At 36.2% G+C, this 26,640-nt stretch overlaps 1 protein-coding gene across 3 annotated transcripts in view; it reads left to right on the top strand.

The window, feature by feature from the left end:
* Epha3 (EPH receptor A3) overlaps positions 1-26,640 on the top strand; it is a 361,948-nt gene that overhangs the window by 214,159 nt on the left and 121,149 nt on the right. The window lies entirely within an intron of this gene.

Genomic DNA, 26,640 nt, shown 5'->3' with positions numbered 1-26,640 from the left:
GTAATAAACAAATAAATAAATCAAAAAGAAAAAACATAGTTTGCAGTTGTCAGTATTTCAAGTTTCTTAGTTACATATATTGTTGATTCTTTACATTAAAGAAAATCAATATGTATAACATATATTATTGATATTGGAATTCACACACACGGATTAAAATGATTCCTGTCTTTTACTAATTTTCATTTGTAAACTTCACAAACGAAAAAACTAAATTTGTGAAGTACAAAAGATCCTTTTGACAGATAATGTGAATCATTAACTTTCATTCAAAGTTAATGCAACGTTGCCTTATGTTCTGTTTTGGACAGTGTTCTAATTCCTTAGACAACTAAAAGGTCTGAATAAATCAGTTTTATACATGTCTTTCTAGTTTTAATTTTTACCTTTAAATTTGATCAGTTTGACTGTTTTTTGTTTGTTTGTTTGTTTTTCCATGCTGTCAGGATCAGCATTTTTTTCTTCCAACATTTTTGTGGTTTGTTTCATATTAGTGTTTTTTCAAGTTTTTATTCTAATAAATATGTTCCTTCATCTTCTTTTAACTATTTTTTTTGAAAAATAAATCTTCAACCTTTAACTATTTGTTTTTATTGTTATTTACTTTCCATCCTTGTTGTAACCTCGTTCCTCCTCCTTTCCCAGGCCCATCCTTCCTCCCCTCCCCTCAGCTTTTCCTTAGAAAGGGAAAGCTTCCCTTCCCAACAAGCCCAGCTCATCAAGTTGCATCAGGAGAGCTTGTTCTCTTCTCCTGTGACCTGGCAAGGTAGTCGCACTGCGGGGAACATGATAAAAAAGCTGGCGAGTGAGTCCCTGTCCTATGCAGTCCCACTTCCATTACTAGAGGACCCACTTTAAGCCTAAGCTACTTATCTGCTATATCTTTGTAGGGGGCCTAGGTCCAGTTCATGCATGGTCCATCTTTGATGCTTCAGTCTCAGCAAGCCCCTTTGAGCCCTGGTTAGTTGGCCCTGTTGGTCTTCTTATGGAGCTCCTGTCACCTCCAGGTCCTTTTCTCCTTCATCCCACTTTTCCACAGGGCTGCCTACCTATTGCCAATGTTTGTCTGAGTCTCGGTATCTGTTGTGAAGCTCTACTGGCAGAGCCTCTCAGAGGACAAGCTTGTCAGGCTCCTGTCTGGAAGTTTACAGAGTATCTTACATATTGTCAGGGATTGACACTCTCCCACAGGGTGGGTCTCTGGTTGGACCAGGCATTGGTTCGCATTTCCTCCATCCCTGCTCCATCTTTACCTCTGCACGTCTAGTAGGAAAGGTAAATTTTGGGTTGAAGTTGGTGTTCCCCTCCATATGCTAGGAGACTAGTTTAATTAGTGGGTGTTCTCTTCAGCCTCCATGGCCTCTGCTACTAAGAGTCTCTGCTTGAGTACCCTCATATCCTCCCAGGAGTTTACCCTGACTTAGGTCTCCAGCTTGTCACAGAGATACCGTCCCTTGTCAGTTTCTCTTTTCTCTGCACTCCTTCTGTCCTCTCGCCCTTACACTACCCAGGTCTGTACTCCACCTGCTTAATTCTCTGCACTCTCTCTCCTACCTTGTTCTCTCTTTTCAGTCAGTACTTCCGTCTATTCGATCTCCCTTCTGAGTGGGATTCGTACATCTTCCTTTGGATCCTCCATGTTACTTATCTTCTTTGGGTCTGTGTCTTGTAGTATGCTTATCTTACACTATACAGCTAAAACCACTTATAAATGAGTATATACCATGTGCATCTTTCTGGGTCTGGGTTACCTCACTCAGGATGATCTTTTCTAGTTCCATCCATTTGCCTGCAAATTTTTTGATTTTTATTGTTTGTTTTTAATAGCTGAGTAGTATTCTACTGTGTAAATATGACATAGTTTCTTTATTGATTCTTTGGTTGAGGGGCATCTAGGTTGTTTACAGATTCTGACTATTCTGAATAGAGCCGCTATGAACATAGTTGAGCAAGTGTCCTTGATGTAGAGTGTCTTTTGGGTATATACCCAAGAAAGAACTTTTTTTATACATAGCAAATAGTTAGAACTTGATTTTTTTAATCCATTGATGCAAATTTACTAAATGTTTGTCTTGCATAGTTCATTCACATTTCATGTATCCATTGCTAATTGAGTTGGGGTTGAGGTTGAGGTTTTGAGGTTTTGTTTTTACTTCTTTTGTGAAGGCTTCCCTGTAGTTGTAGTTCATTGCTGTGTGTGTGTGTGTGTGTGTGTGTTTAGAGTGTTTTCCCAGCATGTATGTCTTTGTTCATTACATAGGTTCACTGCCTGTTAAGGCCAGAAGAGGGTTACTTACCTCCTTGAAACTGTAGTTTCAAATGGTTGTGAGTCACCAAGTGAGTGGTAGGAATCCAACACAGTCACTTAGAGGAGCTCCGTTCTGTTTCTTCTACTGAAAATGTAACCTACATATAATTTAGCATGACTTACTGATCTTGACTTGTAAACTATGCTTTGTGTATGTTACTGTGGCTTCTACAGGGACCTCAAAATGTCGGCAATACAACAAACTCTATATAAAACTGGTGTCAAGTTTTATTCAGTTCAAGTTTGAACTGAATTATTTCTGATGAAATGTGTGAAGTTTTCAAACATAAAACTTCCCTTCAGTCTCATGCTACTATTATACATTGTTATAAAGCCAAATACATTGTTTGAATTTTATTTTAATCATTCAGGACTTAAAAATAAATTGAGAAGGAAAGGAACTATTAATGTTTATAGAAAAAAAATAAACTTTTACTAGACTTTCAGTATTTCAGACTTGCCATTTTGGTTTCCAAATACTATTTGCTGCTGTTAAAATATTTTATAGATAAAATAAAAGGAACTATCATCTTTATAATGAGAGATAAATAAATTTTTACAAAAAGTAAGTTACTCTTGTAAAAAGTTTAAATGTAGGCTGTTGTTAACTATTTGTAACTGAACCCATTGTAACAATAAATTGATATTGTCTATACACAAAGACACACATTGTTGCACCTCAATTTAGAGAATATTTTTAACACATCTTCCTCATTCACAAATTTGAGAAATCTGTACTGGCAGAGCTTTTTATGTGGTTTAAGCATACACTGAGAGATCATTCTCTTCCCCCAAAGTCTAGAGTAAAAGTTTATTTTTCTTCAATTTTAGTTGTCGTAATGATTAAATTATCAGCATGTACTCAAATTAATTTAAGGTTACTCTTCTAGTTTTAAAATTCCTTTATTTGTCTTTGAGATGTTTCATAAAGTAAAGGTCCTGCTGTAAACCCAAAAACCAGAATTTTGTCTGTAGAGTCCACACACTATAAGAAAACTTTGAACCCATATGCATAGTTTGGCATGCACACGGCTCCCAACACGTGCAACACACAAAATTAAAGTAGTTAATTTATCATCACTATTTTATTATGCTTTCTTTATATCATCACTATATCATTATGCTTTGATGATGACACTTAAGTACATAAGTAATTTTTATACAATTTATGATCATCCTGGCATACATAAAATAATTTAACCAAATAATTAAATGTTGAAGGAATCATCAGGCGTTGAATGGGTTCATCTGAAATCCAGAGAACACTGATTGCAGAATAAAAGCTTTTGGAGAGTAATATGAAAGAAGACAAATGAAGACACACACTGGAGGCTGCCTCATTTCCCAAGCCTGGGGTCAGTCATGCTGTTCTCAGCATGCTACTCCACAGTGACCTCATCAGTAACATAAGAAGCATTCAGCTATCTGGCACCTTGAAGGCAGCTTACAAAATATAAACAGAGTGCTTTTAAATGGACCATAAAGCCTGGCTGAAATCTTATAAATTAGTAAGAAAAATACCTGTTGCTTCATTACATCATCTGGGAACACCCAGGCAATTATTCCAGGATGGCTATAATAGTGTGTGTGTGTGTGTGTGTGTGTGTGTGTGTGTGTATGTGTGTATGTGTGTCTGTCTGTCTGTCTGCCTGCCTGTGCTAGTGTGTCTGTGTGAGAATGAGAATGTTTTATAAAAATTCATGTTCTCATTTTTACTAAATTGTTGAACAACAATCAGACTGGGATATGATAGCATGTTTAGCCTGTGAATCACCTGTATTATATAATGGTACTAAGAAATTTTTAATGAGACCTACAGTTCAGAACTCAGTTCTGACTGAAGCCCTCAATGGCCCTCCAGGAATTAATAAGGGATCTTTTGTCATTTGGATAATACTTTCTCACAGAAATCTATTCAAATCAATGTATTAGCAATGACATTTAATCTTGTTTTAAGAGCATCTTCCCTAAGGTCAAAAGATGTCACTACCTCTTGAAACCTGTGAAGAAAAATTTAAAAAAAAGCTTCTGTTCTCATATAATCTAAATATAGCCACAGTAATGATCAGCAAAGATAACTCATGCTGAATTGACCTCCCAGGCAGCTTTGTGGAGGAAAACCAGCATTGATACAAGATGCCAAAGTCTAATTTTGCCATGTGGAGCATAGTTTGAGGTGACATAGTTATTATCACTTTAGAACTTTCTTATCTAGCTAACACAAATCTGGGGTATAGATAAATGTGTCCACTGAGGTTTTAGCCAGGAAACTATATGAGCATGGTGTCTGGAAAGCAAGTATGCATGCATCATATTCTGTGCCCACTTGAAATGTCTTTTCACAAACATACAATACGAAGATAGCAGGCATTTCTAGAAAGGCGTTACACCAATGGATATGTTTGCCTTGGGAAATACAAGTGATTGTCAGAATGGTTTTAAAAATAAGTTCAGGGAGGGAACAATATCTATGAATTATGAATCTCATGTGCCATTTTCATGACACCAGGTTGAGGTGTTCACACTTAATCAGTCTCTCTGGCACAGTTTCCCATCCATTTTGCCAACTTTATTGCTCTGAAAGATTCTTTGATCCTGCACTGTGGTGTCAGGAGCAACAGGCCACCACATCAGCGACTTCTACTCACTAAGGCACCCGCTCACATTAGTTCTTGTTGTATGTGATATGTCACTAACACATTTTGACAACATCTGTATACAATCCACCCCTTAATATTTTTAGGTATCTTTTCATCTTTTCCTAAAATAGACATCAACCACAAAGTATTTTCCTTCTGCTTTTCTAAAGTTTAAAGAGAGGAACATATTTTAAAAATCTGTTCCACTTTTCTCTGTTATGATGCCTAATTTCCTTTAATGGGTTTGGGGATTCTTAGATTTCTAACATACATAATAGCTACTCTACGTTTAAACAATGACACTGAAAGTGTAAGGATTGCACAGAATATTGGTTGTTTAATATAGGAGTGATACAGAAATGGTTTTATTTTTAATCAAGCACATTGCTAGATACATTGTGTACAAACATTCCAGTGTTTACAACCTCCATTTAAGATTTCTTTCCTTTGGAGGAGCACCTCCACTATCAGCATACTTGGGGAGGGGCATGGAAGGAGATAAGGGAGGGTGGTTAAGATTGGGAGGATATGAGGGAGGGTGCTACAACTGGGATACAGAGTGAATAAACTGTAATTAATAAAAAATAAAGTAAAATAAGAAAAAAATAGATTCCTTCTCTTCCTCCTCCTCTCTTTTCAATCCTTTTTAAAATTCTAATAGAAATTTTATGTATCAACAAGCTTGGTCCACTCTTCTTAATCTTCCTGTCAGTTTTCTTATTACTTAGATTATAGATGTGTACCACTGTTTATTATTTAGACAGACATGTTAGTATTCATTATGCCCACAAAATTAATCTCAGAGAAGTTGAGTGTTGTAAGATCTCAAAGAAAGTTGAAAGCCGTGAAACTTCAAGTCAACTTATCTACATTCTATCCACTTCCAATCTATGCTGCTAGCCCCCTTTTCTCCTTCTAAAAATAAATGAATTTAACTGACCACCAGATAAGTGTAAAGAATATTAGAAAATATAGAATTTCTGCTGTGATTATTGTGAAAGTATTCTGGTGGTATAACAAAGGCAGTCACAGAAAATGAGGCTGAAATTTTAAGGAATTCCATGAGTTGGACCTTTCATTGTCATTGCCATGTCTTTTGTTAGTGATAAGAAAACCAGCAGGTAGAGTTCACAAGCATTGCCATATCATAAGAAGGAAAAACTGACAAGTATCAACATGGAGCGTACCCTACGTAGATTTAGAGCACAAGAGGAGCTTAGATTGGTTTAAATGTCATTGGAAAATGAGTGTGAGGAATAGATGTGCAAAGAGAGAGATAATGAAAAATAGTAAAATGTCGTAAAAGCAATTTACAACCTTCCTACTGATTCCACAAAGGCCAATCTTAATTGCTGTATACACAGTGATAAAAGCAGCCTGATATGTATGAGCCTGAAAAGTCAGAAGTCTGAGGTGTCTTAGATATAAAACAATCTTTTTTGCACTAGCAAATTAAAGGCCATAAAGATTGTCCCTTTCCCTCGTGTGTGTGTGTGTGTGTGTGTGTGTTGTATTTAAGAAGTACAATGTGTTGGTACTGACAAATTCTATCCATTAGATATATAAAAGCCAGACTAGGTATTTTCCTGAGATTATCTGTACAATTAAAAATGTTAGAGAGCATTTTTACATCACACCAAAAATCACTCAAACAGATGAGGTAATGCATTCTTCTACCTCTCTCTTTCATAAGCAATATTCTTTGAGGTTTCTAAGTGGCTTAAATGGCAATTTTTATGGGTTGAAATATTGTCTTTTCTAGTTTTATGGCCAGAGCAAAACAGGGCTTGTCTGGAATGCATATAATATCGCACACGGGGTTAATTAGGTTAGGATGAATTAATTTGTAACAATTTCCGTTATTTGACACGCATCAATAATATAGTATATTACTTGCATTCCAGACATCAGCCTACTACCATGACCTAGTCAGATTTAATTTGGGAGAACCTTGGATCATATGAATATTTTTATTATTGATTTTTTTCTAACGTATTTTACAATCAGACTTGGTCATAAAAGACTACAGTAACTTGAAGCAGTACTCTATAAAGCCTTCCTGTTGATGATGGGAAATCATGGTTTCCATAGTGAAAAGAAAATTTACTACTCTCTTCCTGAGATAACAATTTGAGGTATTATCTTAATCATTATTAGCAGCTATCAAGGAAGTTTCTTTTCTAAGCAACCTTCCATGCACTGATTTGATTTTTTTGTTGTTGAGAATGTATATATTACAATGATTTGTGTAGATTTATTGTCACATTGTCTTTCAGACAACTTGTCAAACCACTGTTATTTGGTACATTTTGACTTTCATTGAAATCTTTCCTGTATCAAGGCCTCCAATTTTTTTCATACAATGAGCATATCTTCTATAAAATTCTACATGCAAAAAATGATGAGGCATGAAGCCAGTTTTCATCAGACAGATTATTCTAATGGTCCTTACATTTACATCAAGAACTAGAAATATAATGGCATCAGAAAAATGGCATTGTGATTTTTCACAGGATAAGCAGAATTAACAATGTGTCAAAGTAAAAACAAAACAAAATAAACAACAAAATGCACCACCTGCACACTGTGGTTAGAGATACAAATCACAAGACAATGTCAAAGACATTCTATTGCATCTCTATTTTACTGGGTGTAATGTTATACACAATTAAGTATACAGTGTAAATTACACAGAGACTATTCTCCAAAATCAGAGCTGTATGCTGGCCTTCGCCAGAGGAATGGCCAATATTTCACTGGATAAAAGAATGGTGACTCTAGCATCTATAGATTTCATTTATTACTTCTTGCTTTTTCTTCTCAGTACCACTGGATCATTTACCAGTTTCTAAAATCTAGAAAATGGTCTGAATTTTCTTTTTCCTTTGTTGTATTATTATAAAAAAAATAAGAAATTCTAGGAAGAATGACCGAGACTATGGGGCAGCGGGAAGCAGAATCAAGGAGGAGGGTAGTCTTGTGTCATGTACGCGCAGCAATGTAAACATATCCATATGCATGGGGGAACAGGAATTAGTCTGTTTCACCCACTATTACTAATACATTTTGTTAACATTTAATATGGAATAATACACAGCTCATGACTTGTTTTATCAATGCATTCGCAGTGTCAAAACACGAACTACCATGGGAGGTTGTAACTATACAAAGGATTTCATAAAAGGGTTAAACTTAAAGGAAGCTTAAACACTTTGACAGCACCCATCAAAACCCTACTCAAGAGAGGAGTGGTTGGCAAGACTCAACCTCTTTGTGTGCAGATTTAACTTTTATGTGATAACCAGGGCCTCCGATTAGCTAAAGTGCCCAGAGGTACAAATTACCAGCCACACACCTTAGAAGGGAAGACTTGAGTAGCCTTCCTTTAAGTCTAAGTTTTAACATCTTAATTTCAATCTGCAGTCTGTAAGTACTTAGGTAGATAAATTTAAAATACGCTGAGGATTGTTTTGACTACAAATAATATTATGTAGTATAGAGATACTATATAAATGATAATATATATCTATACTTACACACCAATTTTCTAAGATTATACTATACCTATGTAAGCAAATGATATGTTCAAAGTAGTGAGAACTCTGAACACAAGAAAATTTATGATATTAAAATAAATCTTGATCTTTCTTCTATTGAGTATTAAACAACCAGTCTCATTAGTAATTGCTAGAAGAAAGGCATACATTTCTACATTTAAGAAAAAAATAGTAAGACAGTAGGCAAAGCAGATGAAAGCACCAACTCCCTGCCAGTATCTTCCCGTAACACCCGTGGCATTCACTTCAGCTGATACAGCAGCATCAGGCTGGACTCCAGCTGTGGTCAAAATGGTGTTCATCTCATGCTATTCCCTGGAGTCTCCAAAAGGTGTTTAATTTTCAAGTTAGAGTTGACACAAAGGAATAGAATTTGCACTAATAAAAGAGGAACTTGCAATAAGAAGTAAAGGTGACTATGGCAGCCTTATCTTTGCTTGAGGGGAAACATATTCTTCACTTTAATCACAGAACCAAGTTGGGTCATCTTCTCATCTGTGAGAAAAATGTTAAGCAGAGGTGGAAGTCTGTTTATTCTTTGATGTGGGGTTTTAAAATAAAGCATCCATGTGTGGCGTTATATTTTTTAAGCTATAGGCCTGCATATCAAGAGTTTTCCTTCTTATATAAAATTAATTAGTAGACAATACTTACTTAGTATCTAAAGCAGAAAAAAAATAGTGCTTATTATACTATCAATGAAGCCGGAAACACAGCACCACAAAACTTTTTGGAGTTTTTTTTTTTTTTTCTCTATTGTCCTAAAAATCACTTTGGATTATGGATAAAGTGAACTTTCTTATATATGAGTAACTATTTGGTAGGTTGCTGTAACTGCCTGTAATTTAAAATGAAAAAGGAACCCCTAAAATAAATCTGCTACCACCATAGCTGCTCAAAGTGCAATCTCATACTTATAATAATTGATAAAGGGAGAATTGGGAGATACTCTGATTGGAGGAGGAGATGCCTGATTGCTTTTATTTCACTACTTGTCAAATGACACTCTTCCCCCATTTCTTTCCGTACACAGAGTGTGGTTTTAAATATTGTTTGAAACATACATTACATATGAATTGACCCAAGAACGATTTTCGTCAGCTGCTTTCGAAGTTCTGTGTTGTTTGAGCACTATAAGCAGTGTGTGGGGTGAAAAGGAGGGTCTGCTGTTTGCTCTAGCTGCCTCACCCTCTGGCTCTGAGATGGGAGGGATTCTTTCACAGTTAACAGTACTCAGCTAAACATGCTATCAGAGAGAGATGGGGGGAGGTTCTTGTTTCCATGAGAAAGCATGCAGCTGAGTCAAGAAGTTATGCCTACCGTTCAAGACAGAACAGTCTTCTCACTAAGAGACGCCTTGTCAGGAGGTCGGTTCTGGAATGTGAGAGTGCAGCACTGTCTTGAAATATGAGCCAGTCCTTTAGTGGCAAAATATTCTCACTGTTTCCTACTTGCTTGTAGTCTAAGGGACATTCAATTCAACAGCAAGAGTGAGCAAGCAGAACAAGACTGGAGGGAAGCAGAAGGGAGAATAACGCAGCCTCAGAAACTAGCGTAGGCACGGGAGCAGCTTTAACAGTATATATAAATAAATATACATACAGAAAACTGAACCTTACATGTATGTGATTGCCTTCTTAAGGTAGAATGCTGTACCACTTTTCACATGGGAACAGGAAGTGTTGTTTAATTAAAACCCATCTGTGAATGCTGCTAAGTTTCCTGATGGAAAGTTATTTATGGACCTGGCCTGCTGCTCCTAGGCTTATGACACTCAGATATAATAACATATTGTCTTAGGGTCACCTAAATTCCACACATGTTCCACAAAGTAAGCCTGACTACCATATCTCTAGTGGTTAAAACTGCTTTAAACATAAGCCTGGAATTTTGTTAGAATTCTATAAATTCTGACCTGTATTATTCAGATGAGTCTGCTTCATCATTAAAGTCCACTGGGGTAAAAAGAAAACTAGTAATGCACAAAAATGTACATGCTTGCCCTGCACAAAAGAGCTTCCTATTTTGCACCAAGGAATTATGCAAGCATCCATTGGGCTTTGGGCTCAATGCTATGATCACCTAGAAGAGCCTGCCAATTATTGCCATATGTGAATGTGGTTTCCATACTCTAGACATTTATCCCCTAGGATTTAGACTAATAGCAGCAGCCGTTTCCTTCTCATTAACTGTCAGAAAAAAAGCTATCAGACTGAGGAGACTTTGGTCAGTGCCAACGTGATGCAGACTAGGGCAAGTGGCAGAAAGCTGAGAGGATTACTGTCACCTAAACCACAGCTCTGTACTTATTAAGAAATGAGACTTAAAAAACTAAAAGATCACAAAGTCATATGTGTTTTGAAATTCAATAAAGGATAGCTCCTTTCCGAAAGTGAGGACAAGATGTTGAGGGAATGTAGCCAAGTTTGGAAGTGTTTGCTGGTGGATATGGCAGCCTTGAAAATAAAGGGAAAAACAATCTTGCTGTATTAAGGGTTGACAAGGTGAATCTCCACAAAGATGCAAAGGCTTTGAGCTAGTTAGGGGTAATCATATCAGCTACCCCTGAGCAGACCCACTAGGCTTTGTTCCTTCCACAAGTAAACACCAGGATTTCAGAAGACAGAAAAGTCATTAGCAAGTTATGTGTAACCAGATGAACTGACATTTCATAAAATGGCATTCAGAAAAATTTATCCTGATGTGTATTATGGATTTAGAGACAAGTTATATAGAAATACTGTTATCTATGAAAATCTCAATAGTGATAAGTATTGGGTATAGCGAAAGGCTTGTCATCTGTCTATCAGGAGCTATCTTTGGAAGGGAGAAGATGTTTGTGTTATATTTTTATAAATAGTTTGAGGGCATTATTTCAATGGGGAATGATGTTAGCACCATATTCCAAGGAACAAAAACCTTCTAAAGGAGGAAACTAAGAAAAGGTAAATGTGGTTTAATATAGCTCAAATATATTGACAAACTGAATTGTTTCATATACTTGCAAGTATTTGTGCATATTATCTAACTATAATTACTTGAGTGAAAAATTCACTAATAAATTCTAATGTGCATAAATTTTAAGACATATCCTCTAATATTCATAAAACACTATTAACATCTTTTAATTATTCCCATTTTATTGACAAAGAACCTAAGATTGGATTGCCTTGTAACTTATCCAGGCTTATAATAGAAACTGGCAGAGTTATGATTAAAACTAAAGTAGTTCAAATCTATGCTATTAATGTTAATATGTACCCAACAAAATCAAATATCCTTGTAGTTTATCAGCACTAAGATTCACTATAAATTGTTAGTCTAATATTATGTTACATTGTGTGGATCTGTTCATAATTTCTATCCTGCTTTGTCATATAAATTTATACATTAGCAAACAATAATAATTCCTTAATAGAATATGTGCAACATGTTTTTCTGTTTTTAAAGCCAAATGTCTGGTGCATTTGAAAATAGAAATCAAATGTTCTGGCTTAATTACATTGTGTTCTGATTTAAATCAGAGAGCTCTTCAAAATACATCATTTTTTTGTAACACATTAGTAATTTAAACTTCTTTCTAAAATAAAAGCTCTATGGAGAATGATAATTCCTTCTGCAAATACATATTTTTCTCCTGTGAGGGTACATGCATGTGCAAGTGCACATGTGTTCTAGTGTGTGTGTACATTATACAATAACCTCTGCAACCAGGCAAATTAACATGCACGTCCCATCATCAAGTCAATGCTTAAGCTTCCTCTCACTGTCCTGCATCCCCTGTACGTGTCTCCTACACTCATTAATACTACCTGCAAAATAACACAATGGATTGCGAGTCTGTGTTTATGCCACTTTCTCCACTGATGCTCCCCGTCAGCACTTGCTTTGATTGCTTCCACAGATTTCTCTCTGTTGCCTCCTGACTCTGTTCAATACATTTTCCTCACATTGCAAGAATGAACTCTGAAGCATAGATCTGATTACTGTGTATCTCATGGGTGAAGTTACAATGACTTCTGGCAACACTCAATATATATTAAAATCAATCCCTTAGCATGTAACTTTCTAAGTGTTTCACGGCTTGATTGACCTGAATGACACCCAAGATTAGTTTGACACCCACACATTTTATCCCAGTGATACTCTTGATTGGTTTCATTCTCTTTCATGTTCTCACCAATTCTTCCCTGTCCCTCACTTTGCAGTCAAATAATCAGCCTAAAATTAAGTTTGTACATTTTATAAAAAATTACAGCCCTTGTTTGAATATTAGATAGTAGACATAATATAAATTTTGTTTGGGTAAAAATTTACTTTTTAATTTTAACCTAACTTAAAATACCCATTTTGGTAAAAAGTAGTTTTAATAAATATAATACATAGTTTTTACCATGAAATGTTTCTTTGACAGCAAGATTTTCTTAAACAAATGTTTTAGAAAACTCAGAGACTCATTTTAAATTTTATAATTTAACTTATGATTTATCAGTTGCATATATTATTTATATTGAATACGTTAATTATATTTTATATTTTTACATTTATCTATGAGTAAACCACATACATATTTTTAAAATATTTATTCATCTTCTTCACCATATTCCATTTTGAAACATTATGGTTGATCTCTATTATGAGATTGAATCTTTAAAGAGATATTTTTTTCTCTTTAGATGGCTGTGGCTAGCCAACCATAGTAATTAGACATAAAGAACATGATCGGGATTGAGGAATGAAAATGAATTCCATTCCTCCTTTAAAAGGTTTATTGTTTTTGTTTTGTTTTGTTTTGTTTTACAGAAGATAATTTTTATAGCATGTGTCTTGGCATTGGAATCCCTTAAGATTTCCTCCTTCTGTGGTAGCATGTCTGTTGGTATTGTCCTTTATCTAGTTTTTATAGGCAGTTACAATTTGAAGTATTTGTGTCTCTTCACTGTCATTTCTAGAAGACACAATTTCACTGCAGATTTCCTGCTACTCTAGCCTTTACAAACTTTCTACCCTTCTTCCATGATCTTCTCTGTCTGAAGTCCAGGAGTTGTGTTATAAAGTGTCCATTGAAATTGGGCATAGTAAGCTGTGATTTTCTGTTTGTTTGTTTGTTTGTTTGTTTATTTGATGTAACATGTTAGTATGGCTTGAAATTTGCCTCTACCTGTGTTTATTCCATTGTGCTGGGTCACAAGCATGTGCCACCATGTCCAGAACCACACAATGCCGAGCATCATACACAGCTTTATGCGTCTTTTTAGACACGTAACTACATTACTGCTTAATTTACATACATGTAACTATATTAGTGATTATCTTGATTATCATATCTTTCAATATAAGATGATTATTTTACACATGAAATAGTTAACCATTACATGACATTGACTAAGGAAAAAGTTAAAAAAAATGATACTAAAAGATCAACATCTCTAAGCTAAATGAATTTATGAATAGTTGTGAGTGCTAGGATCTTGTGCAAGCATAGCCAGTGTTCTCTGATCATCTTTCTCACTCCCTCTATCAATTATTTCAACTTTGGTTTGGAAATAATTCATGAAATTTTCTCACTGACCAATTAAATCTCTTTGTTATTTCTTTCTTTTCTTTCTTTCTTTCTTTCTTTCTTTCTTTCTTTCTTTCTTTCTTTCTTTCTTCCTTCCTTATTTATTACAATTTATTCACTTTTTATTCTGGCTGTAGTCCACTTCCTCATCTCCTCCCAGTCCCACCCTTACTTTCTTATTGTTCCCCTTTGCCCTTTCCCTAGTTCACTGATAGAGGAGGTACTCTTCCCCTTCTATCTGACCCTAGCCTATCATGTCTCATCAGGAATGGCTGCATCATCTTCCTCTGTGGCCTGGCAAGACTGTACCCCGCCCCCCACAGGGCAGTGATCAAAGAGATGATCAATGAGTTCATGTCAGAGACAGCCCTTGCTCCCCTTACTAGGGAACCCACTTGGAAACTGAGCAGCCTGTAGGATTCATCTGAGCAGGGGGTTTTGCCCTACTCCAACATCCTTTATCATCCAGTAAATGCCAATCAAAACTACCCTGAGATTCTACCTCACGCCCAATAGAATAGCTAAGATTAAAAACTCAAGGGATGATTCATGTTGGAGAGGTTGTGAAGAAAGGGGAACCCTCTTCCACTGATGGGAGTGTAACCTTGCACAACCACTTTGGAAATCAATCTGGTGCTTTCTCAGAAAATTAGGAATAGCGCTTCCTCAAGATTCAGCCATACCATTCTTGGGCATATATCCAAAAGATGCTCAATCATACAACAAAGACATTTGCTCAACTATGTTTATAGCAGCTTTCTTTATAATCATCAGAATCTGGAAACAACCTAGATGTCCCTCTACGGAAGAATGGATACAGAATGTGTGGTACATTTGCACAGTGGAATTCTACTCAGCAATTAAAAATATGGAATCATGAAAACTTTCAGGTAAATGTAGGGAACTAGAAAAGATCATCTCGAGTGAGGTAACCCAGAATCAAAAGACCCATATGGTATGCACTCACTTATAAGTGGACATTAGCCATATAATATAGGATGAATACTCTAAAATTTATAATCCTAAAGAAGCTTAATCCTCAGTCAGAAGGGTAAACAGGATAGACATCTGAAGTAGGTGAAGACGGAACAGGACAGGAACCTTCCACAAAGGGACCTATAAAAGACTCTACTCATCAGAGTACTAAAGCAGATACTGAGACTCAAAGCCAAAGTTTGGGTAGAGTGCAAAGATTGGGGAGATAGGAAGACCTGGAAGAGACAGGAGCTTCACAAGAAGACCAAGAGCACCAAAAAACCTGGGCCCAGGGGAGCCTGCAGAGAACAATACTCCAACCAAAGCTCCTTGTTTTAATGTAGAGAAAGTAGGTCATTCATTCCATGATAAATAAATAGATCTCATGATATAATCCATCTCCAAAATACCTTTAGTTAGGAATAAAGTACGGCTGATTTTTTTCTCCCATAGAAGCCATTTAACTTGTCTACAGCTTAAGATTTTTAAGAGCAAATAAAGCCCATTCTAAAACCAGTAATTACTGGGATAGAACCAGATAATTAACTTCCTTATGTGCCTTGGAGATTCTAATATCTTTACATTCATCTTTTATGTAAAGTTACACTAAGTTTTCTGTGTGTACCTCCTCATGTGTGAATCTGCAAATGGAACTAGAGATTGATATTGAATATCATCCTCTATCATATTACTTTTTTAATTTTTTTAATTTATTCTTTCATTAATTACATTTTATTCACTTTGCATCCCCCCTGTACCTCCCTCCCTTCTTCCCTCCCAATCCCACCCTCCCTCTTTCCCACCTGTGTCCCTCTCCCAGTATACTGAAAAGGGAGATCCTTCTCCCCTTCCCTCTGATCCTAGTCTATCAGGTCTCATCAGGAGTAGCTGCTTTGACTTCCCCACCCCCCAATGGAGGAGCAGTCCTGCTAGGCCACAGAGGAGGACTTTGCAGCCAGTCCTGAAGATACCTAAAACAGGGTCAGATGAAAGGGGAGGAGGTCCTCCCCAAGCAGTGAACTTGGAAAAGGGCAGGGAGGAGATAAGGGAGAGAGGGACACTGAACTGCCATGGGCTACATTTGTGCAAGGGATCTAGGTTATCTCCATGCATGGTACTTGGTTGAAGTATGAGTCTCTGGGAAGACCCCTGTGTTCAAATTTTCTGGTTCTGTTGCTCTCCTTGTGGAGTTCCTGTCCTCTCCAGATCTTACTATTTCCCAATTCCTTCATAAGATTCCCTGCACTTTGCCCAACAGTTGGCCATAAATCTCATTGTCTGCTTTGATAGTCTGCAGGGCAGAGCCTTTCAGAGGCCTTCTGTAGCAGTCTCCTAACTTGTTTCCTGTTTTCTTCTTTTTCTGATGTCCATCCTCTTTGCCTTTGCCTTACACCTATCAGAATGGCCAAGATAAAAAACTCAAGTGACAACACATGCTGGAGAGGTTGTGGAGAGAGGAGAACCCTCCTCCACTGCTGGTGGGAATGTAAACTCATGCAACCACTATGGAAATCAATCTGGCGCTTTCTCAGACTAATAGGAATAGTGCTTCCTCAAGATAAGAGAGCAACAGAACCAGAAAATTTGAACACAGGGGTCTTCCCAGAGACTCACATTCCAACCAAGTACCATGCATGGAGATAACCTAGAACCCCTGCACAGATGTAGCCCACGGCAGTTCAGTATCCAAGTGGGTTCCATAGTAATGGGAAGAGGGACTGCCTCTGACATAAACTGATTGTCCTGCTCTTTGATCACCTCCCCCTGAGGGGAGAGCAGCCTTACCAGGCCACAGAAGATAATAATGCAGCCACACCTGATGAAATTTGATAGACTAAGATCAAAAGGAGGGAGGGGGGAACCTCCCCTATCAGTGGACTTGGGAAGGGGCATGCATGAAGAAGAGGGAAGGAAGATGGGATTAGGAGGGGAGGAGGGATGGGTTTATGAGGGGATACACGGTGAACAAAGTCTAACTAAAAATAATAATAATAATAAAAATAGATCCAGCCATACCACTCCTAGGCATATATCCAAAAGAGGCTCAAGTACACAATAAGGACATTTGCTCAACCATGTTTGTAGCAGCTTTATTTGTAATAGCCAGAAGCTGGAAACAACCCAGATGCCCCTCAACTGAAGAATGGATACAGAAATTGTGGTACATCTATACAATGAACTATTACTCAGCAATGAAAAATAAGGAAATCACGAAATTTGCAGGAAAATGGTGGGAACTGGAAAGGATCATCCTGAGTGAGCTGTCCCAGAAGGAAAAAGACACACATGGTATATACTCATTCATATAGACATATAATATAGGATAAACCTACTAAAATCTGTATACCTAAAGAAACTAATCAAGAGGTAGGACCCTGACTAAAATGACCATATTACTTTTTAAAGCAAGACCTTATACTGAACCTGTAGCTCACTGATGTGTTTGACTAGGCTGTTTGGTGAACGTCATCAAGCCTCATGTTTGTGTAATGAAAGTGCTCCAGTTCATGCAGGTTTTAATATTGGACCCATGGACTCATTCAAATCCTCATTCTTATTCAGCAAAGATTTTAGTGACAGGACCATCTTTCCATCTCTTTTGCACTATGTTCATTCTGGAGTCTTTAATTCTACAATAGCTTCTAATCTGAATTTAATTATAAGAATAAACTGGAACTTTAAATCTGATAGGCCCACAGACCTAAGTTCAAGTACAACTCAGTCACTTGGACCTCAAGATTGAAACAGGTTTGGTGAGTGCAAGCAATGAATTTTAATATCTCTGCAACAATTCTTCATGCTTCTTCCATTCTTCATTCTCACCTTTCCTGTCTCTCCTCCTTACATATGTGGACTGTACTTATCATTTTAATTACAATGCATCTTACATGCAAAAGGTTGTTCCAGTTATGTCATGAAGAAATTATCCTTGTATGCATAGAAAGAAATGCCCTACCTTAAGGAGTCTTGGTGATGATTATTTCATATCACTGTTAAATATAATGCTGTACTTTTATAGAGCTTGATTATAAAGTACTACTACAGTATTGATATTGGAAGGGGACACTTGGTTTTGCATGTAAATTTAAATGTTTGTGCAAAAATTTTTCTATTGAAAAAAGTAACATTTTATGTAAATAATAAATTTTACCTTGAGAAAGACCAAACTTTTTAATGTAAACTTGAATTTTGTATAAAAACATGCTATTCTTCACATTTATGAATTTTCATTTTAACAGCTTCAAAATAAAAGAGAGTCTTCAGAGATTTTTTTTCAACATATAATTGAGAAATAAGAGGTCCTTTACTTGATTGAAGTCCTTATGTTTTGACAACAATTATTCCAGGGCAGCCTTAAGATCTCAGATCTTGCTCCTCCTCAGTCCTCTTCCATTATATTTCAGTTCCTCTTGTTTCCCATGAGCTTGCTCATGTGACTCCTCCTCCATCAGGCCTAAAGTATTTGGAAAGACACGCTGAGCTAGATGTTAGGATGATATCCTAGGCATTTATATATATTTGAAACTGTCCTAATAAAATGGATTCTTATCTGTTCAGAGAATGATTTCAGGATGTCTGAAGTAAAAATATACTTTCTCTCTTGGACCAGGTACTTATCATAAACATAAAAGCATATTAAGAAACACTCTTCAGTGTCATTTAATTGTAACAGTGAAACAATTACCTTATTTTACCATGTGGCTCAGCCATAAAAATTCCTAAAACAAATATTTTAATGCAGTTTCATGGTAGCCCTAATCTAACTGATAATACTCTATTACAGTAAGGTAAAGAATGTATAAATTAAACATGATAGATTTATTTTTAAATCTTTGGTTTTCAAGTCTTAATATTATTTCAGTCATTTTACTAAAGTAAAAAATAAAAATGTAATGTGAACTTTATAGTGTTATATGAATGGTTACAGTGTAAATTTGCAAACTGAAGATATTTCCTCTAAATATAAGTCAAAATTTTTAATGTTAATTCATGTTAAACAATAAAGGCACATGCAGTGGTTTCTGTTAAAATACAATGATGATACTTTTCCTTGTATCTCCGACGTCACCCACTGTGGATAACACATGATTATCACTGTCAATAAGCCCACAAATATTCCAGCTTCATCTCGCAGCATTCAACATTTTGTGTGTTTTCCCCCTACATTTGGCAAATTTCTTAGATTTTCATTTGAATTCTATAGTTAAAAAATAATAAGCTATTTTTGACAGATGTGTTTAAGAGGAGCGGTAATAATTTGAGACCAGAAGTGTGAAATTCACATTAGCAGGTTAAAATTTTTTTGGTTAACCATCGTGCTCAGTCATGTGGTACTTTTTTAGAGAAATATGCATAAGTAGGACGACTAAGAAATAATACAGTGCAAAGGAAGCAAGTGCTAATAAAAGCTGTGAGGAGTGTATGTTTGTGCCTCCGACTGTGAAAGTAAACACTCTGCAAAAGAGAGATGGATGTTGAGACTTCGGCCCCACATGCAATATGCATCCTTTCACACATTGCCTTTATGTGACTTGTACCCAATATTCAAATCACACACACATGAACACACACACATATGTACATATGCACATACATACACATAGCACACATAGAACACACACACATGTTTAGTGGTTATGTGCCTTTATCTTATGTGTCCATTTATTTCACTTCTAAGATTTGTAAGTTTCTTAGATAAGAGAGAACATTCATCATATTTGGTGAATTATTAAAAACTGAGAAAACATAAGTGAACATGATGTATTATTTTAACCTGTGTTTTTAAAGGCATGGGTGCTGGAAATTGAACCCAGGTGCTCCGGAGAGCAACCAGAGCTCTTAACCACTGAGTAATCTCTCCAGCCCCCATTTTAAACTGTTTTTAATCTAACAATAACACAAACATAATTCCATATAAAACATAAATGTTATCAAAAACACAAAAATTGGGACTATGTACTTATTAAAATTTATTAATATAATTTTATTTACTTAACTACTTACCAAATTTAAGGAATCCTGTAAATTTCTAATTTATCAATATTATCATGTCTTTATGTAGACAAGATACTTTAGACCAAACTGTTCTTTTTGCATTCACATACATTAGCTTTTTTTGGAAATTACTCATCTAGAAGTTTACCCCAATATTTTGAACTACTAATTTCAGACACTTGACACATGGTATGTTTCAATATTTATTAACTACCTTTAAATCTATGTTTTTAATTATAAAGATAGATGTGAGATTGGTAGCAGGTTCTCATTCTTTGCTCATGATTCCCATGATGGATGGGACATTCTCATGCAGAGAAGAGAGTGTTTAGGGGTAAACACAATTTAGCTCTTCCCTGTTCCTCTTCAGGAGAGTCTCTAGACATTTTAATCCTATTAGAGTTTCAAGACAACTTCTAATTCTTTGCCAAAAGCTTCAGCAGTAGATTGCTTAGATCTTGGATGTGTTTGGGTGTCTTGTATATTTTGACATTCATGGTACTAAAATGTCATAAAAATCATATTCTCTCTCTCTTCATCTCTCTCTATATACATGTCTATTAATGTATCTTATTCCATCTTAAGACAGACAGTTCTTCCTAGAAAGTAAAGCAGAGAAAAGGTAGCAGAACATATGCTCCGAACCAGGCCCACTTAGCATTCTCCAGGGTGAAAGCACACTGGCATTTTTCAATGTTACTGGCATGCCTCCTGCTTAACCTGATAGGACTACAGCAAGCACAATAAAGTCTTGTTGCCAAGCCATCTTTGAGCTATACCATATTGTTATGGATTCTGAATTTCGCCTTAGGCTCTTTATTTCATTATTCATTTATTTTGAAGAGAGGAAGTAGCCCAAGAAGGAAACAGTTGATCATTTTGTCAGTGCTATAATTTGAAGGCAGTTAAATGACTGAACAAAGCCACTCCCAGTGCATGGAAATGTCCCAGTCTTGCCACCAAGCATCCTACCTCTATTCAGATGACAAAGAATGGAGTTCCTGTAAGATTGGGGAGTCCAGCTCATTTGGAGAATAAACAGTTGCTTTGACCTTGTACTGAGAATTAGCCCCTGCCAGGCTTGGATTTGTAAGCCCAGGAAATCATCTGTTTAGTCGATGGTGTTTCAGGCCATTAGATTGTGTTTAAAACGGGGAATTGGTAGTGTAGGCTTGTGTGTAGCAGTTCAAGTCTGAATACTGAAAGAGCACTATTTACCAACAGCTTTGTTTTATAATTTAAAGTTAATTCAAATTGAAATGAGCCTTTTAACCCTTAATTAGAACCATGTTTCTTCTAAAAGTCAGCCACATTTGTCAATTGGAGACAAAATTCACTTTGTAGCCGAAGACTGTCTACTTTCTTTCAACAGTAGCCACCATGGTTTACTAAGGGCATTTGTTTTTCTTTCACTATGGTAACCTGACCCACTCTGTGTATCAGCAGAGCTCAAAACCATCAATTATAACCTGGAGGAAAAGTGTGCTGTGTGTTTTGGGAAGGAGTCCAAAGATGTATCTAGAAATGCTTCTGTAATTATTACTCACTACGTGTGTTGTGCCTGCAGTATTTCCTTTTCTTCTTCATTCTGTCATCTGGAGCTAGCAGGGTGCAATTTTAAATCTCTCTGGGCCCAGAGTGTTTGATTCCTATTTAATAGTTTTGCTTTCACCTATAGAATTTGAAGTTCCCAAGATATTTCTAATTCTCCTATTACAGATTAAAATGGTTTTTTATTTCCTTCTGTTATTTTTATTCCTATTTGTTGTATTTGTTGAGTAATATTTTTCAGGGGCCTCATCCTTGCTTGCTTTCTGCTGTTGTGATAAAGAACATGATCAAAAGAAACTTAGGGAAGAAAAGGGTATATTTGTAACGTGCTTCCTGATCATAGGCTATTGCTTATGGAAGCTAGGGCAGGAACTTAAGCTGGATCAGAGGAGAAGCAGGAACTGCAGAGAAAAGCTGCTTACTATCTGGTTCTCATGACTTGCTTAGCATGCCTTTTTATATAGCTTAGACCCCCCTGCCAAGGATGATACCACCCAGAGTGGACTGGGCTGTCCCACATCAATCAGCAACAAAGAAGATATAAATAAGTCTGATTTGCAGAAAAGCCACAATGATATGCAGCAACCTTGGGGGGTGCCTTTCTCTCAGTTAATGAATGAGTATTAATTTAAATATGTACAACATCTTCCCATCATTTATCCATTTAAAAATTAAAGATTAGAGTCCCTATTCATAGTTTTAAAGTATCTTGTTTGAACATTAGAGAAAACACCATATAAGCAAGCACCATATAACCAAGAAAACAAACAAACAAGGAAAAAAAAAGGGGGGGTAATTTAAGACATTTTCTACCACTTAAGATATTTGAATCTGTTTATTTGCCCTTTGGTTTTAAATATTGGATTTTAAATCAATGAATAGTTTTATCAGCATTTGATTGAGAACATTTTACTACCAGATTACCTAAGGGAAGTTATAAATTATAACTCTTTAACTGAGCAGCAGGTTTTAAATGTTTATATTGTTTTGCATACTGATTTTGCAGGTTGAGTGTGTCACAGTAATTGCGACTTTATAGCTGAGATTTTTATTTTAAAACTAGATACTGATCTGGAGAGTTAGTTCAAGACTTACAGCATTTCCAGGGGTCATGAGATCAGTTGTCAGTATCCATATTTATAGTGTCACAATTGCCTTCAGCTCCTGGGGATCTGGTGCCCACACATACGTGGCATAAACACACAGAAGGAAACAAGGATACATACAGACACAAATAAAATTTTAAAACATTTTAGAAAAACATTGTTGCAATGTGCCTGTCTTTTGAAGCATCTGTTGTAATTGCTCTTTAGTATTGTCTGACTGGAAGCTCAGAGAGGATGTTTGCCAACTTCAAAAACAGGATGAAACCAAAGAAGATAGCACACACCAGTAATTCTACCAATCAGGAGTGTTTGGCCGTAGGATAGACATGAGAAAGCACATTGACACACCCAATTTCCAATTTTCCTTGAAAATGGTTTTTTTTTTTACCTAAGTGCTATTTTCTTTTAGTATATAAAATACATTTGCATGAGAGGAATATGTAAATTGTTATAGCACCAATTTTACTTTGAAGGAAAAGAAGCAGATGTAATGCATTTTAATGTAAACTGTTCAATAATTTTATAAGATTTTCTTCTGAAGAATGAAAAATCCACAAAAGATAGATAGGTGCTTTAGCACAAATCAATTTCTGACTAGGGAGGGAGATGATTTATTATTAGGATAAAGGAGGATAAAGTGATAGATAGATGCTAGATAGATACATATTTAGATAGTTAAATAGTTAGGGCTATTTAGATAGATAGACCTTCAATGCTATCTTTGTTAATATAGATAGATGCTAGATAGATACATAGAGAGTTAAATAAGTTGGGGATAGATAGATAGACCTTCAATTATACGTTTATTGTTTTCTCCAGCACAATTATTTTATTAGTGAAAACTTATTCTCAATGTTTACTTCCAAATATATTCCCTAATTTCAGTGGATGAGTCAGAGAAATTATGGTGACATACAATGAGAAAAGCAAAATTTATATATATATATATATATATATATATATATATATATATATGATATATATATATAATGCCAAGTTCAGAATGCCACCCTAATATTTTGTTTGCTTATTTGTTTGTTTTGAGGCAGGCATCTGTCAATGTTGTTTTTATTTTCCCAGATGATGGGATGAGATGAGAGCCATACCCTAGATTTAGGAATACATGGCTTGGGCTGAGCCCAGAGCTTTCCTATCTCTGTTCTACCCATCCTTAGTCTAGGCCTGGCAGCCTCTAGTCTCCATACAACAAGCCCAGACCTTGAAGGCTCCGGCTTCCAGCCTCTGTCTGCTAACCTAGGACTAGAATGTTTTTAGCCTTTGAGACTTACTGGTGAATAAGCTCACCCATTTTAGCTCTTTCTGATCTCTGGATGGCTACTTCAGCTCACCAGTTCTGGCTCAAACTCCCCTCCAATTTCTCTCAGCTTCTGACAGAATTGCTCTGCTCCATGAACCGAACTGCACTGACCATGAACTGAACAGAACTGAATGGAAATGTATGACCTCAACTCAACTGCAAATCTCAATTTAACAGCTGATACTCACCAAGCTGAACTCATTCTCCCTCTCTGCACTGCTCTCAAATAGCCTCTCATTCTTGTCTGTACTCATGAGAGCTGGGCATATCTTATCTCTGACTTATTTTGTCTTATCTTTCTCTGATTTGTCACTTTGTCAGTCCATCAATTAGATACCATTGTTTGGGATTAAAGGTGTGTACTAAGAGAGTGTTTATATTCCAGCCAGATCAAAAAGATTTAGATCTTTGGATATAATCTCTTGCCAGAGCAGCCATGTTGCTGGATTGAAATTCCTCTACAGGCTTCAGTCTATAGCCAAAATTGGTATAGAATTCATGGTTATTCTCCATGTTTAACTACTAAAGTCTGGAACTGAGAGTATGAAACACCATTTCTGTTTCCACTGTGTTTTAAAAAATTGACAGTCTATTTATTCTTCCAATAAAATAATGTATTTTCCCACTTCCCAATGCCAGTATGATATGAAAATTAAAAAAAAAAAAACTTTGAGGCAGACATGTAGACAACATTACTTTTTTTTTCTAAAATGGTTTCTTATTTGTATCAGATGACAAAAATGAATTTAGGAAAAAGAAAACTTATATTTTAAAAAGTAAAGTTAGATGTTGTTTTTTTCTAAAATGGATATACATGGTTTAAATTTTATATAAAAATTATATTTCAGTGATTAATTTACTTTCAATGATTTATTTCTATAAAATTTAAGAAAGAAAAATAAGTTGGGTATGGTAGCATTATCAGAAACCCAAAACATTGCAGAAGAGTGAAGAGTGTTGTCAGGTGCCCTAAGCCATTCTGGTATCTATAGTGATTGCCAGTCAATCCAGCATGAGACAACAAGACTGTCTCAAAACCAAGGGAAAAATACAAAACAGATTAAAAATCCAACTTCCTTAATTTTTTTAACTTCATCTTTCTGGACTATTTCAGATTTTTCTAATCTAGGGTACATTAATGCTTCCTCTTCTCCTATTCTTCCTCCACATACCCTCCCCATGTCCTCTTTTGTTTGAATAATCCAGGATAAAAAATGAGCAGATTCATAGATATGCTGCCTGTTTTAGCTGTTGTAAGATTCCACTGAGTTGAGCATATGGTTGCCATCCAGAAGGAATAAGGATCTCTACAAAATTAACATGATAGTAGACAACCAACTGTAGAGTTGAGACTCAGCTATAAATATATGCTGGTAGGTAGAGGCATCGGCCATGCCAGCTCTGAGGTGCCAGGCTGTGGAGAATCTGTCCTCAGCTACGCATGGCTTACTTTCTGAAAGTCAGTCCTCAGATGTCATGCATACTACACCAGCTAGTGTGATTTCTTAAGATCACTACACCTCCACCAAGGCTCTGGTTATTTTACGTTAATGCAAACCATGATCTTGCTACGTTGAAGAAATTCTGAGACACACACTGAGTCCACCATACATCACTGAGTCCACCATACACATCCTGATTTTCTTAGACTTCAGTTCTCTGTACACTACTGTAGTTACAGCCATAATGTTCTCACAGTGAGGGTTAGAATCATGTATAATGGAGAAAGCAGACAGTTGTTTTCATCCATCTGGTTAATTTTACTGTTTTGCTCACAATTTTTCGTTTTATTTTTGTCACTGGTTCTTACTTGACATAAAATAGTTTTGTACCATTTGTCATGGTACAACTCTAGACAAAATCAGAACTCTATTAGCAAGCAAGATGAAGGGTTTTGGTATGGAGTAAATATTCTACAATACTGGCCTTATGTCACTTAATAATAGCTTGCCCTTACATATTGATCTATTGTTGATTTAATTAACTCTTAAGGGCCATTTCTATTCAAGTTTCATGATGTATGTCATATTTCACTCCATCTGTGCAAGTCTAGAGCTCATGTAACATTTCAAGAGCCCTTTTATTTTGCTTTCTTTCTTCCTTCCTTCCTCCCTCCCTCCCTCCCTCCCTCTCTCCTTCCCTCCCTTCCTCCTTCCCTTTCTCCCTACCCTTCCTTCCTTCCTTCCTTCCTTCCTTCCTTCCTTCCTTCCTTCCTTTCTTTCTTTTTTTCTTTCTTCCTTTCTTTCTTTCTCTTTCTTTCTTTCTTTCTTTCTTTCTTTCTTTCTTTCTTTCTTCTTTCTTTCTTTCTTTCTTTCTTTCTTTCTTTCTTTCTTTCTTTCTTATGACATTTGGAGACAGGGTCTCACTGTGTAGCACTGGCCTACACAGAACTCACAGAAATCCACCCTCATGTATCTCTCAAGTTCAGAGATTAAAGGTGTGCCTGACCTTGACCTTCAAGGGCCCTCTTGTTTGTGATTAGAATTGAGGATAAGTTTACCTTCATGCCTATCGGGTCTCCTCAGTAAAATTAGTCGCCAAATGTTTCTTACATGTGAGTGAACATGTGAGTAGTTATTTTTTCATCAGCTGGTATTATTTAACTATGACTGTACAAATTCTTCGTAC

This window comes from Meriones unguiculatus, chromosome 17 (assembly GCF_030254825.1).
Source record: "Meriones unguiculatus strain TT.TT164.6M chromosome 17, Bangor_MerUng_6.1, whole genome shotgun sequence".
Taxonomy (NCBI): Eukaryota; Metazoa; Chordata; class Mammalia; order Rodentia; family Muridae; genus Meriones; species Meriones unguiculatus.
This window is presented reverse-complemented; position numbering and strand designations above follow the sequence as displayed.